Source organism: Agelaius tricolor, unplaced genomic scaffold (assembly GCF_023055355.1).
Source record: "Agelaius tricolor isolate 1412-34295 unplaced genomic scaffold, bAgeTri1.0.p SCAF_3, whole genome shotgun sequence".
In the NCBI taxonomy this organism is placed as follows: Eukaryota; Metazoa; Chordata; class Aves; order Passeriformes; family Icteridae; genus Agelaius; species Agelaius tricolor.
The window spans coordinates 11,340,471-11,366,947 of record NW_027269263.1 but is presented as its reverse complement, the minus strand read 5'-3'; the positions used below and the strand labels follow the sequence as shown (position 1 = coordinate 11,366,947).

Sequence of the window (26,477 nt, the reverse complement as noted above, 5' to 3'; positions counted from 1 at the left end):
GTGTTTTATTTCTAATGTTACTTTTGGTGTGTGTTTGTTTGTTTGCTTGTTTGTGCAATGGGTTTGTGCAGGTTTGTGTGTTTGTGAAAAACTCATGATGCCAGAAAGAAACTGGTCAGAGTGAAAGGTAAGAGAGCACTTCTCATTCTCTTGTGTCCCAGCCTTGTGTTTCTGCTGCAGTGCCAAACTCAGGAAATTAGACTAATTTTCAGGGAGACACTCTGCTTTGCCAGCATCTGAAAGCTCCTAAGTTCTGTAAGTCTGCTACACATCACTCATGACAGGTCACAAAGAGAAAGAACAGTCTAAGGGGCAGCAGTACCACCCAATAAAACTCAAATGCTGCTTACTACACCATGCATTACATGAAAAATGGATTTACAGTGTATGATCCATTCCCCTGTAAATGACACTGACCAAACTAAACAAAAAAACCAGACATTTATCTTAAAGGAAAGTTGCTCTTTCAGAACAGAAATATCTCCAGCAGGATGTTCTCATTTTGAGATGGTCTTGCTTAGAGATCCAACTTTTTGGTCTGGTCTGTTTTTCTTTTGGTTTTCCTACTTTGTAATAATTTTGTCTAAAAGCTAAAGGGAAAAGACAGGCAGGCAGAGAAATCTTGTAGTTAAAGGATAAACTGATTAAAATGAAGAAAACAAAATTACATTAAAGGGCTGTGATATGTTGCAGGACAAAAAGAAAAAACCACCACCAGCAGAATAAAACCCTGGAAGATGAGGGGTTTATTACTTTTTGCTTTCAGAAAATGATGATTGCTCTTTTGACCAGTTGAAACATTGCTTTAGAAGAACTGATTTTTCCCAGGTAAATGGAATGAAATATGATTTTCTCTCTTACTACTGAAGCTCCGAAGAAATATGGTATTTTTGGAACAGGCTGCTGTGCATATCAGAGGTAACTGGAGAGAACAGCCCAGTAAAGTACACAAAATCAGGAAAAAAAAATTAATTTAACTCAGGTCAGTGTGCACCAACATAAAAATCAGAGCAGATATCAATTGCTTCTGCTACTTCATGTTAATTCTTTGAAGAACTGCACAGAACCAGTTAAGTAATACCAAGAAATAGTTTGCATCTTGTCAGAAAGCAGGTGGTGATTGATAGAAAGCATCCTCATGGTAATACTCTGGAGAAAGAGACTCTTTAAAGGTATTTTGGTTATCCTTACTTTTTGGGGGCTTTTTGCTATCCCAGGCTTTAAGTGATTTTCCAGACTTCTTGCTTTAATAAAAGCAGAATAATGTGTCATATAGAAGTGATATTTACCAGCTGTCAGGTAATTTCCCAACATAGCTCAAAGCTGTTCTCCTCAGCTGAAGGCTTCCTGTAATTCTGTGTGGCTTTTCATATTGCCCACAAACTCCAGTTTTCTTGTGAACTCTTTTCCTTTACCAATTAAAAGACAGAACTACTTTCTAAGCAGTTTCAGGGTAAAGTGTAAGACTTGCTCCTGGATAAAAGGATGCCAGCTGCAAGCAGCCATCGATGACAAAAAGATTTCTGTTCAAACATCAGCATTAACAAGGAAAAGTCTCCTTCTGAAGAATGCTACTGAGTTGGAGCAGCAAGCAGGGCTTTCCAATTAAAGATTTTACTTCTTCTAAGCCTTTCAGGAGCTTTTTCAGTAACACTTCAAGGAAATCCACACAGATATGTAGAGTGAAAATAAGAAGAGAATAATAATAGTAGCAATAAAGAGAAAGATAAAAGAATAAGATGGTTTATTTGTGCCTTTTTTTTTTTTGCTGGTTTTGTTTATAAATCTGTCTATAAATTATCTCCTAGTGTAGAAAAAAAAAAAGAAAATTACAATTGCTAAAATTATAAAGAACAGAATTGTCTCTTTTTTTTTTTTTTTCCCAAAGCAGCCTGGGTTTTGAGGATAACTTATCTTCCATCTTTACAGCTGAAAGATGCTTTTTTTAATCTCAGGGGACTGTGACTGGGACCAAAACCACCTCTGCTGGGGCACATTGTGAGCTGCCAGGTCACAGAGGTGCTCAGAGAGGCACACACAAACAAGGGTGTGTTTTATCCCCAGGAGTCTGGAAGCACCCTGGGCTCCAGAGCTCTGCTAAGGCACCATGGCACAAGTGAAGCAGGCACATGTGGGCTCTCATGTCTGCTCCAGGCACAGGCTGCCCTGCAGGGCTCTTTATTAAGTGCTTCATGTAGGAGGCCTTTGAAGTCTCTCTGCAATTGCCAGTCTCTCCTGATTTAGTGTTCCTGGCATTATTGCATTTGGGGACACTGCTGGTAGGTGACAGTGCAGGTGTGAGGGTGCTGGGAGCAGGCAGACAGAGGCTGTTTGTCTGCTCTTTGTCTGCTGCCTCTCAAATTATTGCTCTTACTGGTAGCTGGCAGCATGGAGGAGACTCTGCTCTTACCCTCTGCTCCTATCCAGATATTTTTAAAAGAAATACAAATGCAAGGGTTCTGACATTGGGGTGAGCCTGCTCCAAGCACTGTGGAGGTGAGAAATAGCAGTGGGTTTGAGGCTGGGCTCTTTTTTGCCAGCATCTACCTGTGGATATGATGGAAAATGCACCAAGCTGGTGCAGCTTTGCTGGCAAGCAAGTTGTAAATTATCCTGGGATTGGTCTCTTTCAATCACCCTGTGTGACAGGAGCTGGAATCCCAAAGCCCTCCACGCTGGTAGAATAAAAGAGAGGCAGAAAATGAAAATTAAGTTGGTACTGTACCTTCAAGAGAATGCATTAAAAGTAAAATAAAAATCAAGCCCTGCATTTGTGAACCAAATTCTAGCTACTTTAGTCGGTTTTAGAATTCCCTCTGTGACACTCAGAGCCTGCAAAGGATGGGAGGATAAGATTGTGCCATCTCATTTACTCTGCAAATGTCTCTACAGATGAACATACAGGGAATTAGATATCAGCTGGGGAGGTGGAAAAGAGAAAGCAGAGGTAGGAAAAAACCAGGAAAATCCCTGTGTATGAGTATTAAAACAAGCTCCTGAAACATGAAAAGGAAGAACGGAAAAGGATCATGCACCAGAAATATAACAGAAAAACAAAAAAACAAAACCAAAAATACCCAAACAAACAAACAAAACCAGACAAAAGCTCCCAGAAAATAAAAAAGAAAAACCCCAAAACTAGTGAATTAGGTAACATAATCAAACTCTTTGTGAACCTCAGCCAAAAATGTAATCTAGTTTCAAAAAAATGGGTAAGGAGGAAGACAGCTGGAGAAGAAATGACTGACAGCCAAGCAGAGTTTAAGAGACAAACAAGAGTTTGGCTTAGAGCAGTGGGATGTATCCATCCCCAGTCTATTCATCTAAAACAGCTATCTTTGTTTGCTAACATTGTTCATTTCTCAGTCAACTGATCTGTCTGTGCTTTGCTGCAAGGGTACAGTTGTTATCTCAAGTTGTCTTCTAAATCCCTTCCTTCATCTTTAAATTGCATTCTCCATGGGGCAGATATTGGGAACTATTGTGATGTTTTTCATTTATTTTCCTGTACATTTTCCATACAATAAAGATAAGACACACATTAGTGCTCACTTTAGCTCAGAACAGAGAGGCACAATTAATTGGTTTGGAATCGTGTTTAAAAAAACTGTGTAAGCTAGACAATTTTAATGAAGTAGAATTTTTTTAATATATGTACCCAAAAAAGGTTGCCTCAGTGTTATTCTCTCCAGTGCTGAGGTCTGTTCTGTCCATGAATTGCCCAGAGTCCTCCAAGTCTCCATGTGGTAAAAAAAACTGAACCAGGTGACAATTTGAAGGAATTGCCTGGTAATCAAAGCCCTGCCACAAACTGTGATCACATGTCATCCCAAATAAACACTGATGTTTGATGGTGATATTGATACAAAGGCAATCACCCTGCAGTACTTTTGACAGGAAAATATGGAACAAGGTTTACTTGCAAACTCATACCTAACTTGCTCTTTGCCTACTTGGCCCAAACACATGAAGAGCCCCCAGCAGGCACAAAAAAAGTATTTCTGTTCAAAGTAGCCAACAAAGTCTGTTCTAAGAAATTCTCCTAATGGCCTAGTCAAAAAAAGAAAAATAAAAACAAACTGAAACCAACCAACCAAAAAAAAATTCAAATTTAAATGGATCCTATCCAACCAGATACATATTCTATTCTCATGTAGAAAAAAACCAAATTTTTAGGTCACAAACTTATCATGTAGTGAGCTACATCATTGTAGTGAAAAGTATATTTTTATAAAATTGCCATTGTCTCCTAAGGATTATATCTCCTCATTCTCCTTTTCCCAACCAATTAGATCTGTCACTGTATTTGGTTTCTTCACATACACCTTGCACATTGCTGAGCTGGTACTTTGATCCCTCAAAACAATATTAACCAAAACACTCAGCAAAGTTCTTAAAGCTTTGTTTTAAAATGAAAGAAATTAAAGGCAAAGAGTTTCAACAAGCTGTTGAAACCCAAGAATATGGATTTACATTTCTTTTTTTCTTTTGCATTTCTAATGAAGCAATTAGTAGTTTTTGTTGTTTTGTTTCTTTTTAATCTACGCAGATGTTTTCCACTAGAATTTTTAGCTGATAGAAAATCAAATATTTTACTGAGGAAACTTCTTTAATAAATTTATTAAAGCAATAACTTTCTTGAGCTTCTGTAATTTTTGGCAGTCATTGCTTTTTAATACAAATAAATGGCAGGTACTGACAGTTGGAGCTGTTCTCTTTTTTTATCTTCCTCTCCGAATAGGTCTTTTCTAGTTCTTAAGCATAGGAAATTACTGAATCTGAAAAGAAATAAACTCTCTCTGCTCTAAAATACTGGTTTTCATCAGAGACAGCAGTAATTCTTAAATATATATACTAATAAGGAAGTTTAATACATAAAGAAATACTATAAAGGCTGAAAATGAAAGAGTAAGACTGTTTAGAAAGGAGACTCAGTTGGAAATGGAAAGCTTGCAAATATGGTGTCAGCTCAGAGCCTTAAAAATTAATTAAGGAATGTTAAGAGAAAGGGTAAAATAAATCACTAAAATGGTAATACTTCATTCTAAATCTGGACTTTCAATAGAGAGAAGCATAGCTGAAATCTAACTCTTCAATTCCATTTAGACACTGAAAATACATCTCAGGTGAGAAACAGGTTCATGAAGCAAACCTGATGATTTTTATTTTTTTGTTGTTCCTGTTATTGCAATGAGACTTCAGCTTAGCCTGTTCTGTTCAGGACAATTATCCAGACAATGAAATGTTAACCTAAAGCAGCACTGGGACACTTCATTAAAGTACCAAAATCAGATCATTTTGGTCTCAAACAACTTATTTTAAAATAAGGAGTGAATATTTTGTCTTCCCCTGGCTGCATGTCAAAATCCTGACTAATGGGACTGGGGCACAAAACTTCAGCAATAAAGAGCAGTGCCAGTGCATAACTACAAACCCAAGCAGTCTGCTCACTGCCAGCTCTTACAGTGAGCCCACCCTGACCCCCTGCAGATTTTCTGCTGCTTGTACAGGTGCCCTTCCATCCTGCATGTTTCAGAAAGAACAGTTCCTGTGCCGTGCCACCAGCAGCCTTCCTGTGCAGAATTACAGCACACAGGGGGGAAATCAGAGCTGCATCTCTCCCTCATTGTTTGGAGACAGTCAGAGAGCTCCTCATTCCCACTCAGGACTCAAATGCTGCAGTTCTGGCCCAAATAAATGCCTGTTTCTCATGCAAATCTCCTAACTTCTTCTGAGGGACCACTTGTGAGAGTGACAGTGTCCAAAGTGTCAGCAGGAGAAGAACACTCACTCAACCTAAAACTAAAACCACAGAGGATGCTTTAGAGATGGCAGCCACTCAAAAAGTATAACCCCGAGCACTTGGCTGCTTGCAGAGCACAGGGAGGATAAGCCAGCCCATGAGTTTGTGAGCAAAGCTGCAAATGGTGCTCAAGTTACCTCCAAACACAACTTCTATAAAACAAACCTGGGCATGCTGAGCTGGCTGTGTAAATGGGAGGTCTAACAATTATAGATTGCTAAAAAAAATAATCAGTTATTGTTTTACACATGAATCTTAAAATAAAAAAAAAAATTATCCTAAAGAGATGACTTTGCCTCCCATGGAAAAGTCAGTATGGAGATCTGCTCTCAACACAAACACTTAGCAAAGATCCAGCATTCAGGGAAGAAACTGTCTTCACCTCTTCCTGCTCCAGACATTTTTTTACTTGAAATCTGAAAGTCCCGATGACGTTTTGTTGAAATCCTCAGTTTTCAACCTGGTGTTACAGAATTTCTGGGAATAAGATTATTTTTGGATGGTTCCTTTGTTGTTTTTTTTTTTTTTTTTTCTTTTAACTAGTAAATAAATTAATGAAAGAAAGCTTTAAAAATTCAGTATTGCAGACCACTTGTATGATTAATGTCCAGACCTGATTAAGAAAGGAGTTTATGTTGATCCCACTGCATGGAAGACCCATCACAGTTTATCCTGCCTTTTGATCTGCCTGAGTTCATTCCCTCTCAGTCCCACTGCACATGGACTGTAAAAGCTCCTCAGTAATTCTCAACCTCTCTGCTGCTGTTTTACAATAAAGATACCAAAAGTATAAAACCAGATTTTACTTGAAAAAATGGTGACAAGTAAATATTAAATGTGATCACGGCCAGGAGATTTATAAAATAAGTGGATGGCTGGTATTTATTTCAGATCAAGATCTCCACCAGTCAGGAGCTGGGAAATAAAAACAGTTTGTGACAGGCAATAACCTGTAGTGATGGTAGAGCAGCCCTTGTAATGAAGCTGCAATCACTCTTCTGATCTCCTGCTGCCTTGTTTCCTTCTTTTCCTTCTTGAGGAACTGGCACTTCCAATCTGTTCTAATTCTCCTGATTCTAGGCTTTGATTTATACTGCTCTGGCTATTGTACATCCTGTCAGAGGAAGGAGGAGTTCAGCCTTCGAGGTGGGAAGAGAGGCAGCAGTGACATGAGGGTGAGTAAGAACAGAGAATAATACCAGCCATGAGACAATGCTGATGGGTGACGTATGAGCCTGCCTTGCTCTGTAATTATACATAATATTTTTGCTTCAGCCTTGGCTGATGTGAACAAATACAATGTACCACCACCCCCCAGCACCCTGGGGAAAAAAATAAAAGGAGAAAAGAAAGAAAGCTTCATGTAAAATTATAGTCCAATAATAAGAGCATGGGGCTGAACTCAGGGTCAGGACATCTGGGTTCTGGCCCCTTGGCATCAGCATGAGACTAGACAGAACACATTTATTCTTCCTGCTGCTTTTGTTTACTCTGATGCATTGAAATAGATTTCTAGAAGCTCTGCTTTGCTAACAAAGTGCAACAAATGAAGAACAGACTCTTTAGAAGTGACGTCTCAAATAGAATTTATCTAACCCTGCCACTTATCACACTTGGCTGTCTATTTACAGGTCCCTGGGGCCCTGTGAGGCTCCCATGCTCTTTTTGGGCATTTTTTATGGCTCTGAGACATTTTTGAAACATAAGAACCTCCAAGTAGGCAGACATCACTAATGCCCCTATTCAAGAGTACAGCAATCACAAGTTGACTTTTATTTATTTTTATATATATATATAATAAATTATGTAGTAAATAAAGAATACTATTATTTACTATAAAATACCATATAAAATAATACAGTAGCTATATTTAATTCTTTGAAAATCAATTTCCTCAATAATCAACAGGCTTTTATTAAGTGGAAGGATACCTCTCTGACCTCAGTAATCAATGTAAAATCAGGCACATGAGGTCTGATACCACTAGTAATTTTAATCATAGATACCACTAGTAATTTTAATCATACTTGAGAGTGATGTCTATTTCCACATGATTGACCAATACTTCTTAAAAATGCATTACATTTCTTAGTTCAGCAACTGTGCATATTCTGCTGCTTAACAGTAAGAAAGTCACTGAGTAAAATATACTTTGCAAATATTTTCAAATGTGCTGCCCTATATTTTCAGCATGTGTGAACAGGTTTTCTGTGTAAAAGAGGAGATGCTAACAAATGTGGGTGAAAAGCTAATGAAAGATTTTGCAGTCTTTGCTCAGACTAGATACTATTTCATTCCTTTAGTATTTTGTGCCAGATCCAGGGACTAGCACTCACAGTGTGGAGCAGTTGATGTGACAAACATTTCTGGGGTGTTTGTTCAGTGGTGAAATACAACCCAAAGCAAATAAAAGAGCAGTTGCCTCAATCCTAAAATGAGCTGAAGAGACAGCAGGTGGTACAAAAAAGGCAGTGCTAAAGCAGCAGAAATGTCATAAGACAGGAATCCCTTTGCTTGCTGAGCAAGTTTTTGCAAAGTTTTCAAGAAAGGGGATGATGGAGCAGCCAATGCTGAAGTGAAGGAGACCATGAGACAAAAATTAACTCCCCAGGGAAGCCAAGTCTATTTTAAGATCACACATTTTCCTTGGGACACACATGGCCAACCAGGTCTGCACTTTTGGAGTGGACTGAACTCTGTGCCACTAGCAGGAGGGAGGAGATGCAGCAGAGTTTCTGTCTTGTGTGGAAGCAGTCCTGGTGTACTCAAGGAAAACATGCCCAAAGGGAGCTTCTGCTACTACCCACAGTGTAGACCTGCAGTTTAATATCTTTTTAAAGGCACTTGCCTTTAAAAAGGCATGTGGATGATGCAGAATAATGCTAAACCATAACAGATCAGGGTTATGTTCACAGGTATTGAATCAAAAGATCCTCCTGCAAGATGTGATCAAGAACAGGCTGAGGTATGGAGTCAGCCACCAGTGATTTGCAATAATTATCTGATGTGGGGAAAGGAACAATAAATGCAGCCCCTGCTGAAAAGCCCATGCCTTTGGGTTTGTCCTTTCTCCAAGATATTTCTGGTTTGCAATCTCTCCCTTCAGCTGTGCTGCTCTGGAGCAATTCCTAGAGCAAAAGGGAGCAGCTCTTGTCCAGCCTGTCCAGAGCACCTTCAGCTTCTGCCTACAGATATCAGATACCATTAATTTAGAGGTGGGAAGCTGGTTCACATGTGTTAAGTCAACAGTCACACACAAAAAAGTACCAAGTTCTCAATACTGAATGTGAAAAGCTTTAAAGAATCTCTTGGCCTTGACATAATAATTGAAACTATTAATCAGACTGTGAAGCTTAGCCAGCACACTTGCAGATGTACAATTTAAAATATAGGGGGGAAATATCCAGTGGACAAATTAATGACAATTAACAGATTGTTCAGCATAGGTCATTTTATTTTCAATGATCTGAAAGCAAAAGAAAGCATCAGCTGTCTGATGGGACCAGTGACTGCTGAGACCCAGACTGAGGGGATGTCTGTGCTTAGAAAAGCCCATCCTCACACAGCCCTCTTGCAGGCTATTGGGAAGACACACAATTTCTCTCACAAGCCTAACAACTTGTTGTGTCCTGCCCCCTCTTCCTTAGGCTGAGAGGGCAGAGATAACAGCCAGACAACCCCACGGAAGGGACAGACTGTAAACTGCTCAAAACAGCGTGGTGCTCCTGCAGTGAATGTGCAGAACCAAGCAAATCAGTAGCTCTGTGTGTGGATGGGGCTGGATGGGTGATCATAACTCATTGACTCAAAGACTCAAACAGCAGACAAAGTCATTTTGGGACTGAAAAGGATGTGTCTCTGAAAAGAGAAATGAGAAGTGCATGTTGGAAGGAGGAGGAGTATGGAGGGTGGAGGAGTAAAAAGGAAACTGAACTGAAGAGTTCTCTGTTTTCAACCTGCTGGATGTAGACCAAAGAGAGAAAGTTTCTTCTCTCTTCTCCCAATCCAAAACAGAGCACTGCTTTCCATATAATAATCAATCTTTAACTTGTTTTTGTAAAAATGTTGCTCTCTTTGGTTAGATGTTTAATTAGAGATTATTAAAAATAGATTATTAAATAAATTATTAAACAGATTATTAATAGATTATTAAATAGACTATTAAAAATAAACGTGGGACAGCTTTGGCAAAATCTATCCTTTTAAAAAACATCAAGAAAAGAAGCATTTGATTTTCAGATTATTTCTCCAATTAATCCTTTCATTCCTCACTGTGGAAGATAACATATTCATCTATGTATAAATAGTGATAAGAGCAACTGTGTGTACTCTGTTGTGGAGAATATGGAGAGGTTCTTACAGATTTCTTTTTCTTTTGCCCTTGAGGGGCTGTAGGTAGTCATTTCAGCAAGCAGCAAAAGAAAAACAAAATAGATATTGTACCAAATCCCAAGTATTCCTGAGCTGAGGCAGCTGGTTCTGCTCCTGCACCATTCAGCCTGCAGGATGCACCCTAGCCCATATGACAATTTCCTACAGGAACGCAAATAGCTCTGTCATTGTTTGGTTAATTTACTTGAGAACGCTTATCTCAGCAAAGATCAGCTCTCATTTTCCTCGCAGTGCAATTCAATTCAGAGTTTAAGGAATGGTGGGAGATCAGACAACACGCAGTCCTCCTCCCTTTTCCCCGCTGAGACATGCCCACCACTTTAAAGCAAAGACGGTGATGTTCTCACTTTCTGGCTAATCGATTCCACCTCTAAAAAGGACTGACATCTTAGCAGCACTGAGGGGTAGCTGGAAACACACCTTGGCTCCTACCAGAGCCAAGTGCATCTGAGTGCTCTGAGGTGCTGGCCTCTTTTAGCACCTCTCCTCTGCTTTCATGCCTGCCTCATCAGCACCCCCCGAGCCGAGCTTGTCCAGCCCTGGTGCCAGAGAGAGAGAACGTGCTGCCAGCTGACAGGGCTGGAGCAGGCTCCGCTGGGGCTGCACTCTGAGCACCCAGGGCGGCTCACTGCAGAGCAGCGACAGCTCTGCCACTCAGCACACATCCTAATCCTCTCACACCATGGCAGGGAACACGGGCTGAGCAAGAGACAGCAGCCTTTAAAATCCCTGCGTCTGTGCTCGCTCGGTGATGCTGGGCGCCCTTTCAGTGTCCAGGATGCTGTGAAAGCAGGCTGGGCTGTGCACAGCCTGAATGCCCCTCAAAGCCCACCTGTGGCTGAGCATTGCAGCAGAAAAGAGCGGGTTAAAGAAGACTGGGGCAAAGAGTTGGCATGACGACCACAGGAGGCTTCTAGGTGGCCTCTACAAGAACGAATCATTAGCCAGGAAAGGGTGATAATTACTCCTTAAAGCTGCAGTGCAGGAACTGGCTTCATGGCAGAACACAGGAGGTTGAAGAGATAAGGGTGTCAGCACAACAAAAATATGTTGCTGTGATCCCTAACAATGAGGAATTATTAGACCTTCAAAATAAGCAAGTGATTCCTCTTGTTTAGTTATCATCTCTTCTCTATGTGTTCAGCTGCAAAAAAATTTCTTCTTTTCTGGTTGTGTTTTTAATTTTGTTCCTTTGTTTAAGGGGCAATAATGTACAATGAATAAAATGTTGATCTGGAGCTATTCGTGTGAAATAAGTTCTTAAAGAAAAAAAAGAGGGAGAGCTCTCCTGGGCTTTTTGCCTTGTTCTTTTTGTTGTATTGCATTAACACCACTGCCAGAGGGTTAAGAAACAGCTTTAACCACAGCTTCCTCCTGCCTTGAAGGATAGGGCTGAAGACCTTTTTGTTTGTTCCATCTACTCAAACTGGAATAAAAGTTAAATTGAGAACTTTTCACCTGCTAAGGTGTACAGTCAGAAGTCTCTGAGTCTCCTAGCTGACTCAACCTGAACATACCCAAAGAATATCAGAAAATACAGAGGATGCATTTTTTCCTTTGCTGTTGTGCTGTAGGCATTTGTTTTGCTGTCATCCTTAGCACAAAATCAGGGCACCTTCAGCTGGTCCTGTCCACTGACCTGCACTGAGGAAACTTGGTGTTCCCACTCTTAAACAGTGGAGAAGAGAAAGGTGCAGGGAGGGCAAGGGGCTCATTCAAGTCATAGATAGCATCACAGAACATGCTGATGGCCAGATCCCCCTTGAGAAACAATGCCTAGCCTGCCTGTGCCCTGGGAAAAGGTGATTCAGACAGTCTTCAGTGGGACTGAGTCTTTAGAAACTGCACTTTTTGTCCACAGCAGCCAGAGCCAATGACTCTCCTGTCACAGACATCTTTTATGAAAAATCCTTTCCTTAGGATTTTTCCTCCTGAGAAGCTGAGAGGCCTCAGGAACAAAATGTAAACAATGGTTATCTGCTGCTGTGGAATGGAACAGGTGGATCTGTGATTGGCCCATGTTTTGTTTCTAATTAATGGCCAATCACAGCCCGGTGGCTCAGACAGAGAGTCCAAGCCACAAACTTTTGTTATCATTCTTTGCTATTCTATTCTTAGCTAGCCTTCTGAGGAAATCCTTTCTTCTATTCTTTTAGTATAGTTTTAATGTAATATATATCATAAAATAATAAATCAGCCTTCTGAAACATGGAGTCAGATCCTCGTCTCTTCCCTCATCCTGGGACCCCTGCAAACACCATCACACTCTCCCTGAAGAGCAGCACATTTGATATCTGGGCTGCCACTGTGTCCCCAAAGTGGGTAAATCCTGCTGCTGCTGGTTTGTGGGGCTAAGTGCTTTCTCTCTGCAGCTTTGCACCTGCCTTTCCCTCAGGGAAACTTTCCCTAGTGTCTTACAGTAGTTTTGGTTTTAGTAAGAACCTGGCCAAGAAGGACAAAAAATTTCAGGTGAGCACAGAAAGTAAAGCAGGCTGAGCATTGTCCAGAGAAGAGGGCTCACCTGATGATTCTGGCTACAAAAACAACTCTCCCTGAGCCAGAGTTCCCACTTTGCTCAGAAGTGCCCACACTCTCAGAAGTGTGTGGCAGCAAAGGGAACAAGCACACAGTGGTACCACCACCCCAGCATAAATTGGGATACCATCCCATGTGTAGCTGCCTGTGCCAGCAGCACCAGGGGTCAGTGGAAAGGCTCTGACTCCCCAAAGGCCCATGCTATTAGATAATTTGCAGATGGAATAAAAAGCAACTGAACATTTGAAAGATAATATATCATTCATTTCTTTCTATGGATGCCCAAATTTAGGTATGTTTAAGGGCAGGTTTAGTGCTGACTGTTCCAGAAATGCTGCCAAACACTTTAAAAATCTAAACAGGAAGAGCAGACAAAGCTTGCGAGAATGAAAATGTTTTTTTATACTATTTCCATGTTAGAAGCTGAGGTACAGGAGGTTACTGAGCTTGTCCAAGGCCATGTCAGCAACCTGTGGTGAAACCAGGAACTCAGCCTTTGTCACTACTTTCTGAAAGTACTAACAAGAAAATGACTCCTCATCTTTTTAGCCATGTGTAATTTCCACACCCTACTTCGATTTTTAAGAGGAATTGAAGACAATAATGTGGAATATTAATTGTCAAATCTGTCATTCAGAAAGGATGGCAGTGCCTGACTTACCTGGGCTTTTTTAAACCTGTTATTTTGCATTTCCCTGTGCTTCAAAGTAGGAGATAAACAGTCTCACTCTTTGCTAAAGAAAGGGAGAGAGATAGTTACAGGCTTTCTTCAGACAAAACATAACAAAAGCTTTTGTTCATCTTCTTTCTTTTTTCCTTCCTTACTTTTTTTTCCCAATTGTGTACTTTTGGGATTTTTCCCCTTTACTGAAGCACATAGCAAAATAATTAATAACAGTAGGGTATTTCTTGCAGGAAACTGCTTCTGATGTCAAAACCTTTCAGTAAAAATCCCTACATTTACTCTCAGTGGATCAGATTGTGGAAATGACTAGCAGACATCAAACAGACATTTCTAATGAGAATTTAACAGTGAGCCCTTCATGTACTCTTCTAGTGGCAGTTAAGTGTGCTGGCTATCACAAATGTCAAAAGCAGAAGGAAAACTTATTTTACCTTACTTCTTTCCCACTTTTCCTCATATTTAAGAGCCTTCTATGTTTGGCTAAAGGAAGAAGCTTCACAACCAAGATTCCCTGTTTAAATTCTCAGTGTTAGGGCTCAAGGTCATCCTGAGAAGGCATGACATTGCCAGGTTAAATATAGCACTTTCTTTGGTGGTGGCCTCTCCTTTCATGTCATTCGTGCTCTGACAGCTTTCATCAGCTGAATATACAGTGCTAGAAAAGTGAAATTTGTGTGGGTGAAAGAGGCCAGTAATGGATCAGGGGATCAGATTGAGCATGGAAAAGCAACAGCAGAGAAAACATCTCTATCTCTCTTTTACTTTTCACCAAGGTCTGGAGCAGCTGCAGCCTCAGTACCTTTTTGTTGGAGGGATACTGAACATTTTAGCTTATCCTCCTTTCCTGAACAGAAACTTTCCCACTAAGCATCTCCTAAAGGCTCAATTTTCCAACATTCCAGTGCAAAGAAAAACCCTCTGTATGGAGTCTGTCTGTTCCTTTTTTTTTTTCATTTGGCAGCACCACAGCTGAACTTCACTATCTGACAATCTGCAGGAAGCAAATCCCTACAACACTGTCATGGGACCAGGAAGAATTATTGTCCCTGCCTCAGGATGCCAAGCCAAAGCCTACCCAAGGTAACAAGAGTTGGTCTCTGACCTCAGCAGGCTTTGTGTCAGGCCACAGGAATGTGTCAAAACTCATGCAGCAGGTGGGTGGCACGGTCAGGAGCTTATCTGTGATCAGCTTGGTCTCAGTCCAGTGTGCTAAGTGAAAAAATATCCTCTCTACTTCAAGCCTGATGCTTGCACAAAGCACTAGCACCCTTATTCCAGGAAATGTCTGGGGTATTCAAAGGGTTGTTATGGAGAGACATCAAAGAGGTATCAAAATGTCTAATAAAATTGTGACCAACCATCAGTGAGTCCACCCACCTGTGTGTTGGTAAGTCAAATGGTACCAACAGATCAAAAAAACCCCATCAATTCCTAAGTGGTTTTTAGAATAAGTGGAGAACATAAGAGCAGGTGCTCTTAACTAAATAGCTGAAGACATGAAACAGTCAAAACATTGAAAAATAATAAACTTATTACTGCATTAAGAGTGCAAGACAAACTGCTCATAATTAGTGAGCTGCTTAAAAAGTACTGAAGGCAGAAATAAATGAAATTAAAAACAAAAAAAAAAACAAAGAACAAAAGAGAGAGTAAAATCCACAGATTCAAAACAACAGACAGTTTCTGATTCAGTGAGGTCGTGTGGAAAGCAAACTGGAAGGGAAGGCAGGAAAAAAGTTGTTGTGAAATGTGAAGGTCCAAGAAGTTGCTTGAGCCAAGCAACCACATTTGTGGAAATGACACTTCATGTCTGGTGAAGCCCATGGCTAAGGGAGGGAGTTAAAATAAAACACAAACAAAATGTCAGCTGTAAATGAAGAGGACCAAGGATGCACAAACTGACAAGAGCTGGTGGGGGTGTGTGCAGAGAGAGGAACTGCAGGACATTTCTCAAAGCTCTTAAATTCTGCCAGTTCAGGAGGGAGCCAGTGGGATCTACTGCACATCAAGGGACTATTTGGAATAATTAATGAGGAAAAGGACTTTGCAGAGGTGCTGAATTATTTTTTTGGTTAAATCTTCTGTGCAAATGATGCTGTGCTGATATCGATGTTAGACCTATTTTTTTTCCAAGACAAGGAAGCACATGAGCTGTCAGAACGTGAAACTCTGAAAGGGGAAACATTGGAACAAATTGATAAACTAAACAGCAGCATATCAAAAGGACCTCATGGCTATATATGCAAGGGTTTGGAAAGCATTTGAAATTGAAGTGGCTGTGCTGATAGCAAAAATATGCAAGTTGTTGCTGGAGTCAGATACGCTGCAGAAGGACAGGGGGTAGCAACAAACATACCTATCTTTAGGACAGGCACAGGATTAATCTTAGGTATTATATACTGAAAAGCCTCATTCTACTTCCACCTTAATTGACTGAAACTAACAAAAACTGGATTTACATGTAGGAGAGGATAAAAAAGAATCATAGATTTTTTAAGAAAATGTTGCCTGATATATGTTCTTTGAAGCATCAAGTTAAAAGACCAAGAAACCAACCTGACAAGTCTACATATATAGGTACTTCTATATTGCATTAAATTCTTTGATAGATTTAAGTTGTGATAGAATAGGAAAATTACTATTACAAACTGGAAGCTGGTTAGGAAAGAGAAAAGAGAAGCTACACATGAGTGATCCTTTTTCACAGCAAAATATTAACAGTCGGGTTGTCCAAGAACGTAGAACTTCTTTACTTGAATTATTGCTCTTAGAAAAAAAGAATAAGAAATCAAGTATTTTGTAGTATGTTAATTGAATTGGGAGAACCTAACATTTGGGTAGCTAATGGAAATTAATATTAGCTGAGGCAGAACAGTCACAGGTAGAGTGAAAGATTTGGAAGCCTTTCTGGATTCTAAGCCATCTGTGGCCACTCTTTATGGCATTACAGTGAACAACCCTATTCTGCTCTATTACAGCAGTGGTCAGAAAAAAAAACCAAACCAAACAACCCCAAACTTTCATTAGCATGGGAGGAGTAAGAGGTGTTAAAATGGAAATTACTTTATTGTTCTTTTCTTCTCTAATGGGGGATTAAATGAGTGACACCTATACAATGAACTGGCTGTTCCAGTTGGTCTTTTCATTTAACATAACAGAGAGGTATCAATAACACTGAAAGACAACTAATTTAAATAGAACAAAGGTTGTCTGGAATATGATTTTCCAAGGAAAATATTTAATTAACCTACTGAATTGCCTGCTACATGCTATCACTAAGGTACTGAACTCACTGGGACGCAAAACCGGATTAGCTGCTTATCTGGCCTGTGAGTACATCTGCAGCTTGTCTAAAATCTCTAGAGGTTTCCACCTGGGGAGGGAGGTGAGTAGATCTTTTTGTCATTTGGAAAAGATCTCTGGGTAGAGAGCAAACCCAAGCTGATGGGTATAAAAACCTTTTACCTGAGGGCAGTGCAGATATCTAGGGCAGCATTCACTACACCTGCCTTTTTTGGTAACCAACATTGATCAAAACACTCTACAGGATGAGACAAAACACCTGTCTGATCCAATACTGTAATCATTATGTTCTAATGCTCTGTAAGTGGATGACTGATGCCTTTTTGAATAGGAAAATAATGAGCAATGAGAACAAATAACACAAATTCCCTTAATTATTCATGCTAACATTCATGAAAGTTTTGAAACGTGCGAATATTTTCATGAATAAATCATTGGTCACTGGCTTGCTTTAAAGGATTTCAGAAATAATAGCAGAATAAGCTTGTTGCCATTACTCATGAACAAAGTTATGAATAATTTTCAATATATGACTGCTCTGTTTTCTAATTGACTGAGCATGAGACAGATGAGTTTAGAATAGACATCAGTAATTCACTGCAAAGCTGAGAGAAAATTTCTCAGGAATCTGTGAAAATGCTATGGTCTATATCAGAAACATTTTTTCCCTATGTATCATTTTTGCTAATTTTTGTTTCTCACGAGGTGGAACAGATTACAAAAGAAAAGGATCTAATCTTCATGTTTGAAGATCATCCTGTCTGCACAGAAATAATGAGATCTTTATATACTCAGGCTACCTGAAAATCCTGAGCCAGAGAAATCACTAAGCAAGAAAATTCTTTTAAATCACTTTGGTTTCCAATTTTGACAATGATTCAGAAGAAAGACCTATGGAGATATTTTTGTCTCATTATACCTCTCTCAAAAAAAGCCACAAAACCCCAAACAAAACCAAGCACCAAACACAAGCAACCAAAATCAAAGAAAACATGCCCACAGTTTACTCAGAGCTTTTCTAAGAGCTTAGGGAAATCCTGGAAAATGCTGATTTACAGAATTTTTCGCCTATTTATGTTGTGACTTCTCACAGAGATCTTTATTGCCATCACTGCAAGAGGTGCCCCGTGCTATTCCCAATGCCCATTATCACATTGCATTTCCCTTTCAGCAGAGTCTGATGAAACAGAGCTGTTCCATGAACAGTTGTCAAAACACTGGCATATTCTAATTACAATACTTGCTATGTTTCTGTGAAAGTCAAATTTTGAGCTCAATTGCACCAGAATAAAGCAGAGGCAATTAAAATCACTGGAGGCACCCCTGATTTGAAAGAATGTAATTAAGATCAAAATCTAGCCCATGGAGTCTCAAGAAATACTGGAATGATGGGAATCAAAGAATCATCTTGTCAAACAGAAAACATGCAGAAGACTCTGAGCAAAGCAGCTAGCCCTAAATGTGGTTTCATTTAACCTGTATCATATCCTTAAAAACAAATATATGAAGCACGTGAACTACTGAAATCCCACTGCACATCTTAGTGGCATTGGCAAGCATTCTCTAAGAAGTCCTTGATGGAAACGAAATGAAACTCACTTCACCCTATGCTATCCTCCTGGAACTTCAAATTGTGCTATATGAGAGAATATTCTTTGGAAGATCTGCTGATGTATAACCCTTCCTATGGGGAATAGATGGTGTTAGACATAGGTAATAATATAGATTATAAGGTAAGACAGGCAGTCCAAAATGACTGGCAGCTCCACAGCCTAAAGCATTTCAACATAGCAGCAAGCTCAGGGTGTATGGGAAAAGGAGGCAGCCCTTTAATGCAACTTCAGGAGTGGTCTCAACTTTTAATTCTGCCCACTTCAATCAGGGAAGTGTAGGAAGCTGGTGGGATAAGTCAGCAAGGGATCCCTCCTCGATTTAATGTGGAGAGCTAGGGAATGCAATCTGCTAGGCACAGGTGTTTGGCAGTCAGCTGGTGGGATGTGGACAAGCAAGTAGGGAACTGTATTTTTTGGGCAGCTCTGACACAGGAAAAGCTGTGGAGACCCTGGCAAAACTGAAAGCTACCTTTGCCAAAATAGAGGAACTGGAAAAGATGGGTGGGTGGTGTGCGTGGAGTCCCGTTTAGCCTCAGGAGTTCTCAGTGCTTGGCTCTTTGTGCAGCCTGGCTCTTGGAGATGGGAATCTCTGAGATGGATCTAACAGGCCTTGAAATGCTACCACACAATTTAATGCTACCATACATTAAATGCCAGCATATAATTTAAGCTTTTTAAGATTTGAGGCTACAAGCATTTGTGGAAAAGTTATCCCTGTCAATCATATGAGCTGCATCTGAACCCCTTCAGCTTTCCTTAGCCTGATTACTGTTGCCTATCCCATCCACCCACCTAAACAGCCAGTAGAAGGTCAGGGCAGCAGTTTCACGAGTGAGTAATCCTCTTCTGTGCCTTCAAATCTCTCAAAATTAGCTGAGAGTGGCTTCAAGCTGCGAAGCTCAAATCCAGAGAGATCCAAAATTTCCAAAAAAATGGTCAGACATAGTCTGAGCTTCCCAGCTTCAATTTCTTCCCACATTTTACTGCACAGTATAACCCACCCAAGCCATAATCTCTGAGTGAACAAACCAGGATCAGTTGAATCAACTGAGCATTAGCTGCCCTTTTTTGCAGCTTGGGATTTAGCAGACCTGACTGGCAACAGACACTGGGAAACATGGAAGAATGTCCTTTTCTCACACCACTTGCTTGTCTCCCTGTGCTGTAGTTGGCTAGGAAGATTCACATTCCTTGGTCCCGGGGATGCTCTTCCTCGCCTGCCTCTGGCACTAGAGGGCGCGGGGACCTGAGCTCCGGGATGGAAATAAAACTCTCCGCGGCTTCCTACTCTGCCTTAAACTGAACTCAACTTTCAAAGAGGTCCTGATTTCACAGAAAGGGAATTGGCTTCATTATTACTGGCTTGTCTGAGTTCCCCGTGCTGCATTGCTATGGAAACAGGACCAGAAAATACATCTTTTGCATGTAGGTCATGATATTAGCGGAGAAGGGAAAGCTGGGTGAACGGGTGAGTGGGTTACAGGAGTGAAGTGGGACAGAGCAACCTCCTGGGATTATATTAACAACAGTGAGGGATTTCATAGTAGGTGTCCTCAAAAGACTTTTGAATGAGACACCAAACGGGCTGCAAGCATTTTGAGTAGCCGAGAACCATGACACACACGCAGGGATTCAGCCCAGAGGTGACAACCAAAGTGGCAGCGGGCACTGGGCTGAACACCTAGGAGGGAAAAAAAAAAGTTTTGTTTATAGATTCTGTTTTTAACTGATGGCCTCAGTTTCCTCCTTTCAGTGTCTGTGTCTCCATCCTGGATGGATGTGACAGAGCACAGCCAGGCAGCTGTGCTTTCCATCTCCTCAGGACATCCTTCATCACACATGGTCCAGGCCTCCCTGAGCTCTGCCCAGATGCAGTTACAACCATTAGGATAGAGGACACTACTCAAAATCCTGGGTTTGGATGGGAGAAAAGCATGACCTCTCCTTTTTATAATTTTGCCCTCCATCCAAAACAAGTTGGGGATATCCTAGACCCCCCCTCCCCATATATTGTGCCTTGCTCCCAGGTGGACTACAATGCAGAAATCAGAGTGCTGAGGGGGCAGCTCAGTGGGGCACAACAAACCAGTGAGATTACTGCACTTCTCACTCTCCTGGTGCAAAGCCAAACAGTCCAGGCTCCTGCAGAGGGGAAGTTCAACCAAACTTACACTCCAAGAGATCCTAAAGGAACAAGGAACTGTATTCTGTGTAGCTTAAAGAGGTTTATAGATGAATCACCGAGAGCAGCTGGTGGTCATAAACCACACAATCAAAGCTGGTGTGTATTCAGAGAGGGGTTGTGATTGCAAGTGATGCAATACCATAAAGGCAGACAGCATGCATGCTTCTGCTCTCCTGTATTAACCTTCCTTATCCTTTTTTATAGTTTGTGGATTTGCTTTATCCACCAAATAGCTGCAAGAACAGGCTGTCAAGCAGAGGTTAGAGCTTCTTTTTTTGTCCTTGCCTTTTTCTTTCTGCAAAGAGAGTATCTTCCTTAAGGGACAAGGACAAGCCAATGTGCCAACACACTGGTTGACACATAAAAATGGGAATAGATGTCATTCTGGCTAGATTTACAACAAGAATTTCCAGCTGGAAAAGCCATCTCCTTGCCCTGGGAGGAACTTTAGCAAATCAAAACAGTAAGAATAAACAATCTTACAGGGGTGGGAGGAATTGTCCCTTGTTCTTCACCCAGTAAAGGGGTAAGGACTCACTCATGGGCCGGGCACAGCCATTCTCCAGGAGCACCTGGCATCAGGGCCCTGGGGCTGGGCTGCCCTGCAGGGGAGAGCAGAGGAGCTCCCAGCCCGCCTTTCCCCATCACCCTGGTGCTGGGGCAGCCGCCAAGCCACGGGGCAGCCCGGTGGGAAGGCACAAAGCCAGGAGAAGTGCCCTGAAATCAGAAAGCACTTAGTCCCTTCAGAGTCCCCGACACAGCCTTATTGTGGGGCTGCACGAGCACCTCGATGCCCCAGGGCTGTTTCTGGGTGGAAATTTTTCTCCCACAGCTTGATCTGAGTTCCCTCTCATTGTCAGCTCCCTCCTTCTGGCCCTAAGCACCCCATGGTGGTGCACGGCGAAAGTAAAAGGAGCCCGGAGACACGGCCGGGACCGGGACAGGGGGACGAGCCGGCCCCGGCCCATCCTCTCCCGCATCACCCTGCTCCCTGCTCCAGGGAGCGAAGCCAGGACAAGGATGCGGGGAAGCGGGGCCGGAAATGAGCCGGGGAAAGCCCAGACCCTTCCCACCTCCGAGCCCGCTCCCCTCCCCGAGCAGGACATGGGAGATGGGGCAGCGGGAGCTGCTCCCGGGCACAGCGGGGACTCGGGGGGCGAGGGAAGCGCCGGCAGCTCCCTCCCCGGCACCCCGCATCCCTCCTGGTCCCGCAGGGCAGCGATCCCGATCCCGCCCGCCCCGTCCCGCCCGACAGCGAGCGCGCACCGCGGGCAGGCTCCGCTCCCCGGGGACGGCTCCGCTCCCGCTCCCGCTGACATTTTGCAGGAGTCGCCGGCAAACATGTCACAGCGGGATTTGGGAGCGGCAGCCCGGCAGATGAGCCTGTGTCGGAATGTAGCTTTTGTAATAAAACCCCCCTGTGTACGGAGCTTGAAAAATGTGAAGGTTTCTCTACTGTGTCTCTCCCGCTATGCCACGACAGGCTCGGTTCTGGGATTAATATCGCAACTGAAACTCGACAGACAAGGGCTCTGTGCTGGGGACAATCGCTTTGCCTAATCTCCTCTCGCTGCTTCTCACCGGTGGCCCGCTCAGCTGTGACCCATTCAGCAAAAGTTTCCCTATGGTCTGCTCTGCTTGTTCTGCCAGGAAGCAAAAGCTCGTCTCTTAGACATTGTTTCCTTGGCGGGAGCTTTCCTATGACAGCAGCGGATGAAATCCTAGGTGCGGCGAAGAAGGGGCGGAGGGTAGAGGACGTGAAAGAAAAGGCAAGAGGAAAAAAAAAAAAAAAGACCAAAAAAAAGAAGATGGAAAGAAAAAAGCAAAAAAAGAAGAGAGAGGAAACGTCAGTAAAAAGCAAAGCTTTCCTACCTGTGATCCAATTAGCAGAAGTTGCATCTCATCCCGCTGCAAGCGGCTCGCTGGAGCGGCGGCGGCAGAGGCATGCGGGCTGCGCGCCGTCAGCGCCCGCAGCCAGCGGCTTTATCTTCCTCTTCCATATCTTCCACCAGGAGCCAGGGGGGCTGGGCTGGGGGAAACACAGAGCGCTCGGTACCGTGATAGTGCGGGGAAAGAATAACAGCTTGGAAGCTTTAAACGAGAGGTGGCATTGTCCGGGCTGATGGAGTTTTTGTCTCTCGCTCCCTCTCGCCCTCCCACACCCACAGGCACACACATATACACGCACACCCTCGGGAGTCGCTGCTTCAGTTCAGCCAAGCTGAGCTTTAAAAAAAAAAAATAAATAACATTTAAAAAAATATAGAGCAATAGTGCTATCGAACCTGACTTAAAGGTTTAGACAAAACTGGAGCAATTAAAAACAGGTGAAGCCGGGACTCGTGAGTGAGCCGGTAATAATTTACACTTCCCCAGAGCTGGTGGGGAAGTGAGGGTGAGCTGCCGCCCTGGTTGGGCTGGTGGCGAGCGAGGGAAGCTTTGCCTAGGTGAGCATCTCGGGTGGATGTCCTTGCCGGCTGCCGCGGCTGTGGGTCCGCTCGCTGCCCGCCCGGAGGGCGTGCGGGGGTGTGTGATGTGTGCGAGCGCCAAGTGGGCTCGATTAGCTGCAATGGGAAGGCAATTTCTGCAGAGAACATTTACAATTTTCTTTCAATATGACAGGATTAGTTGCTGTTGAAGGCTCTCCTCCAATAAGATCGCGCTGCTCTCTGATTTGGTGGCTTTGCTGAATAGAAATTACTGGTTCTTGTTATCTCTCAACACACTCTCCCGTCTTCCTCATCAGGCACTCCCCTCTTTCTCATCATAAGTCTTTATCTACAATTTGCACATCAGAACCACTTTTTTGTTTTTTCAATTACCTTCTCCCCATCTTTTCCTGCAATACTGTCCTCTTTATTTCTGATTATTTTTTCTTTTCTTGTTTTTTCTTTTAATCCAACTCCTTGATAGCTGTAAGTGTAAAAGCAATATGTGGGAAGAAAAAGAGAGAAGGAGATCTTGCTTTTAGATTATTGCAGTCATCGGAGGTCCACACATTGTGGAAAAATGTTGTTACACTAAATCCAGTTCAGTTTCTTAAACTGATTGTGGTTCTGAAATTTTCATGCACATTGACAAATAAATTTTGCACATTTTGCACAATGACAAATAAGGGAAAACAGGTACATTCTGAGAACAAGAGTTAATTCTCACAGGGTGTAAAGAATTGTTCTTTAACTAACAGTCACTAGGCTAAGAAGTGTTAATTTTGTATAAGAAAACTTGCCACTTCTGTGGATGTAATCTTGATATAAAAATCTTTAGGTTTTCTTTGTTTTTATTTGCCTCTCTCCTGGACCAGAACTGATTTGTGCTCTGAAGTTTGCTTTTTCCCTTGGGATAGGGCTGTCGGAGTGGGAAGCAGGAGAGCGGAACCCATCTCATCTATTGTCCAAAGCATAGCAGGGGGGAAGTGCTAAGTGCAGAAAAGAGAAGTGGACTTCATGAAGGCAATCCAGGCTTTTGGCTGCTGCCTCCCCTGCCCCATCTCTTGTCTTGAAAGGCTGAAGGAGCTACAGCCCAAGCACTCCCCTCCTCTCCACTCCAACCTCCACTCCTCCAAATATTTCTTGGCCTGAGATTGCTGCAGGAAGAGAGCTGTCTACATGACTCATGTGCATCTAGCTGTTGCTCCTGGAAGGGTCTTAGGGGTAGATTTACCCCAAAGAGGGTGATGTGCCTTCAGGGTAGTCCTGTAGGGCTACTGCCTGGAAGGGTCCAAAGCCAGGCTGGATGGGGCTTTGAGCAATCTGATCTAGTGGAAGATGTCCCTGCCCATGGTAGTGGAGTTGGAACTAAATGATCTTTTTTGTTCCTTACTACCAGCTTAATTTGGAGATGGGGAGCTCTGAATTTTGGAGGTAGCTGTGTTATACAGGTACAGTGTAGGTACAGTAAACAAGGCTGTGTTTCTCTATGTGAAAGCACTTTCACATGATTTAAGGGCTGGATTACTTAGAGCTTTTCATGAAAATCAAGGCACCTGGGACCTGACTTATGCCCCTTGGTTTCTCAGTTTTCACAGAAAATTTTGCCTGGACTTCACAGCAGAGTTGGAAGACAGCTATCCAGGCACTCGGACGATAATTTTGCATCAGATATTTGGTATTGATATTTGATTTTGATATTTGGAGGCGGGAAGCATGCCATAAGCACGCCACAGCCCCATGGGATTGATTGCTGTCTTCACTTCAAGTGCCAGGGCAGGGGACAGCCACCTCCACAGTCTGGGTGTCCCTTCCTTTGCCAGACAGAGCCTCAGCCCCGGCCACCCCTGCACCTCCCACGCTTGTCTCTGAGCCCTTGGCACTTAACACACTTTAACATTCGCTAATCAGCATGACCAGCAGCCTCAAAAGTCACAACGCCTGCTTCTTCTTCTTCCCCTTATTATTATCATTATTGTTATTCTTTCCCTCCCAGCGAGTGTTTGATTGTGCACGTTGATTTCTGGAGATTTAATTAGAGTTCAGCGGCTGCGAGCACGACTCAGCCCTTCCCACAGCGGCGAGCAGGGAGCGGGGGGCGTCCCTGCCCTGGGATGACCCCGGCGGTCTTGGGGACTCCCCAGGCTGTGTCCCTGCACTGCAGAACAGGACAGAGGTGCGGGGATGGCTCTCAGCAGCACGGCTGCTGTGAGTGAAGGCAGGAGGTGGCCGTGCCCAGCTGCAGGGGGCTCCCCAGTGCCGCTGCTCAGCGCCGTGCGGCCGTCACGGATCGCTGCAGGGACATCCCCTCGCCCGAGCGGCCAGCATCTCGCTTCCTCGCAAGGGTGATCTCCCAAGGAAATAAAAGCCAGGTCCTGAAAACCCCTGGCGTGTAACCCTCACCTCCTCCGTGCCTTGTCAGCGGAGATTCCCCCCCGCCACCGACACGCGTGAGAGCAGCGCTGCCTCCCCGAGCCCGGCTCTCAATCAACCTCGGCAGGTACATCGTGATGGCACCCGGTGACTCCGTGGTAATTGGCACCTTTTAAGTTTGACAGAGCATCCGTCATTGCCGGCTCTCCTCTTTATAGATCTACGTGCTAGACACGCCTCCTGAGGGGGAAAAAAAAAAAAAGCCGCTTCTGAGCTTAAAACGTTTAAAACACATCCCTCTCCCCGATCCCCCTCACTCCCCAGCCGCTCCAAACGCTCCTCGGCCGCGGCTCCTGCAAGGAGAGGGAGGGCGAGGGAGCCGAGTAATTTACAGCGCTCTAAACCGCAGTGGGGTTAAATTGGTCCTGGAACCACAGAACAAAGCACTCAGCCCTTCGCTGGGAGGAAACAAAAAGCAAGCTCGTGGGGAAACGCGTGTTTGCTCATGCTGAACTTCCCTCCCCTGCAGAGGGACCGGGAGTCGCTCCCGGGGAGCGCAGGCGGAGACAGCAAATTTCAGCGAGGCTATTCCAAAGGAAACCGCATCCGTATCCAGAGATGCCCAGTGATCTCCAGAGAGACTTTGCTGGGGGCTCTCCTTGTTTCTGGCTACACGTGTCCCAAATGGCTCCTTCTCCCGGCGTGGAGCTGCCTCGTTGGGGTTTGCCCCGGCAGGATTGGTCCCCTGTCCCCATGGATACATAACTTGGGTGAAGAGAGAGGAGTGGTGTCCCTGGCAGGCATTTCCAAGGGGAGATTTTCTATTGTATTCCTAGGGTGAGCTCCCTCCCTGATTCAGCTCTCATCTGCACCTGGGGGTCACAGAGATATCTGCAGAAGCTCAAGGTTCCCTCAAGAGAGAGGGAGGCTACGAGGGGCTGGGCGGGTGGTCCCCATGCTCCCACAGCTCCTATTTCTCTCTTCTCAGTGGGGGGAATGCTGCTTCATCCCATTGCCACGAGGTTGGTGTTAGAGAGGGTATGAGAAAAGGGCAGACTGACTTCCCTCTCACTTCCAGAAGCTTTCATGTCCACCTAGAGCCAGGGCTGTTTCCTGCTTGCCAAATTTCCTAGGATGAGGGAAGCAGGGAGGTGCATGC

General features: G+C 43.3%; 1 protein-coding gene across 3 annotated transcripts in view; it reads right to left on the bottom strand.

Annotated features, from left to right (window-relative positions):
- Positions 1–25,625, bottom strand: part of CHRM2 (cholinergic receptor muscarinic 2) — a 92,770-nt gene extending 67,145 nt beyond the window's left edge. The window contains exons 1-2 of one of the 3 annotated variants that reach the window (XM_071422452.1): positions 25,349–25,625; positions 22,389–22,545 (exon numbers count right to left, since the gene is read on the bottom strand). The gene's annotated coding sequence lies outside the window, so the exon portion shown is untranslated. Of the gene's footprint in view, positions 1–22,388; positions 23,384–25,348 lie in introns of those variants that run through there. The other 2 variants (XM_071422453.1, XM_071422454.1) reach the window with 2 other exon arrangements.
- Positions 25,626–26,477: the final 852 nt, after the last annotated feature.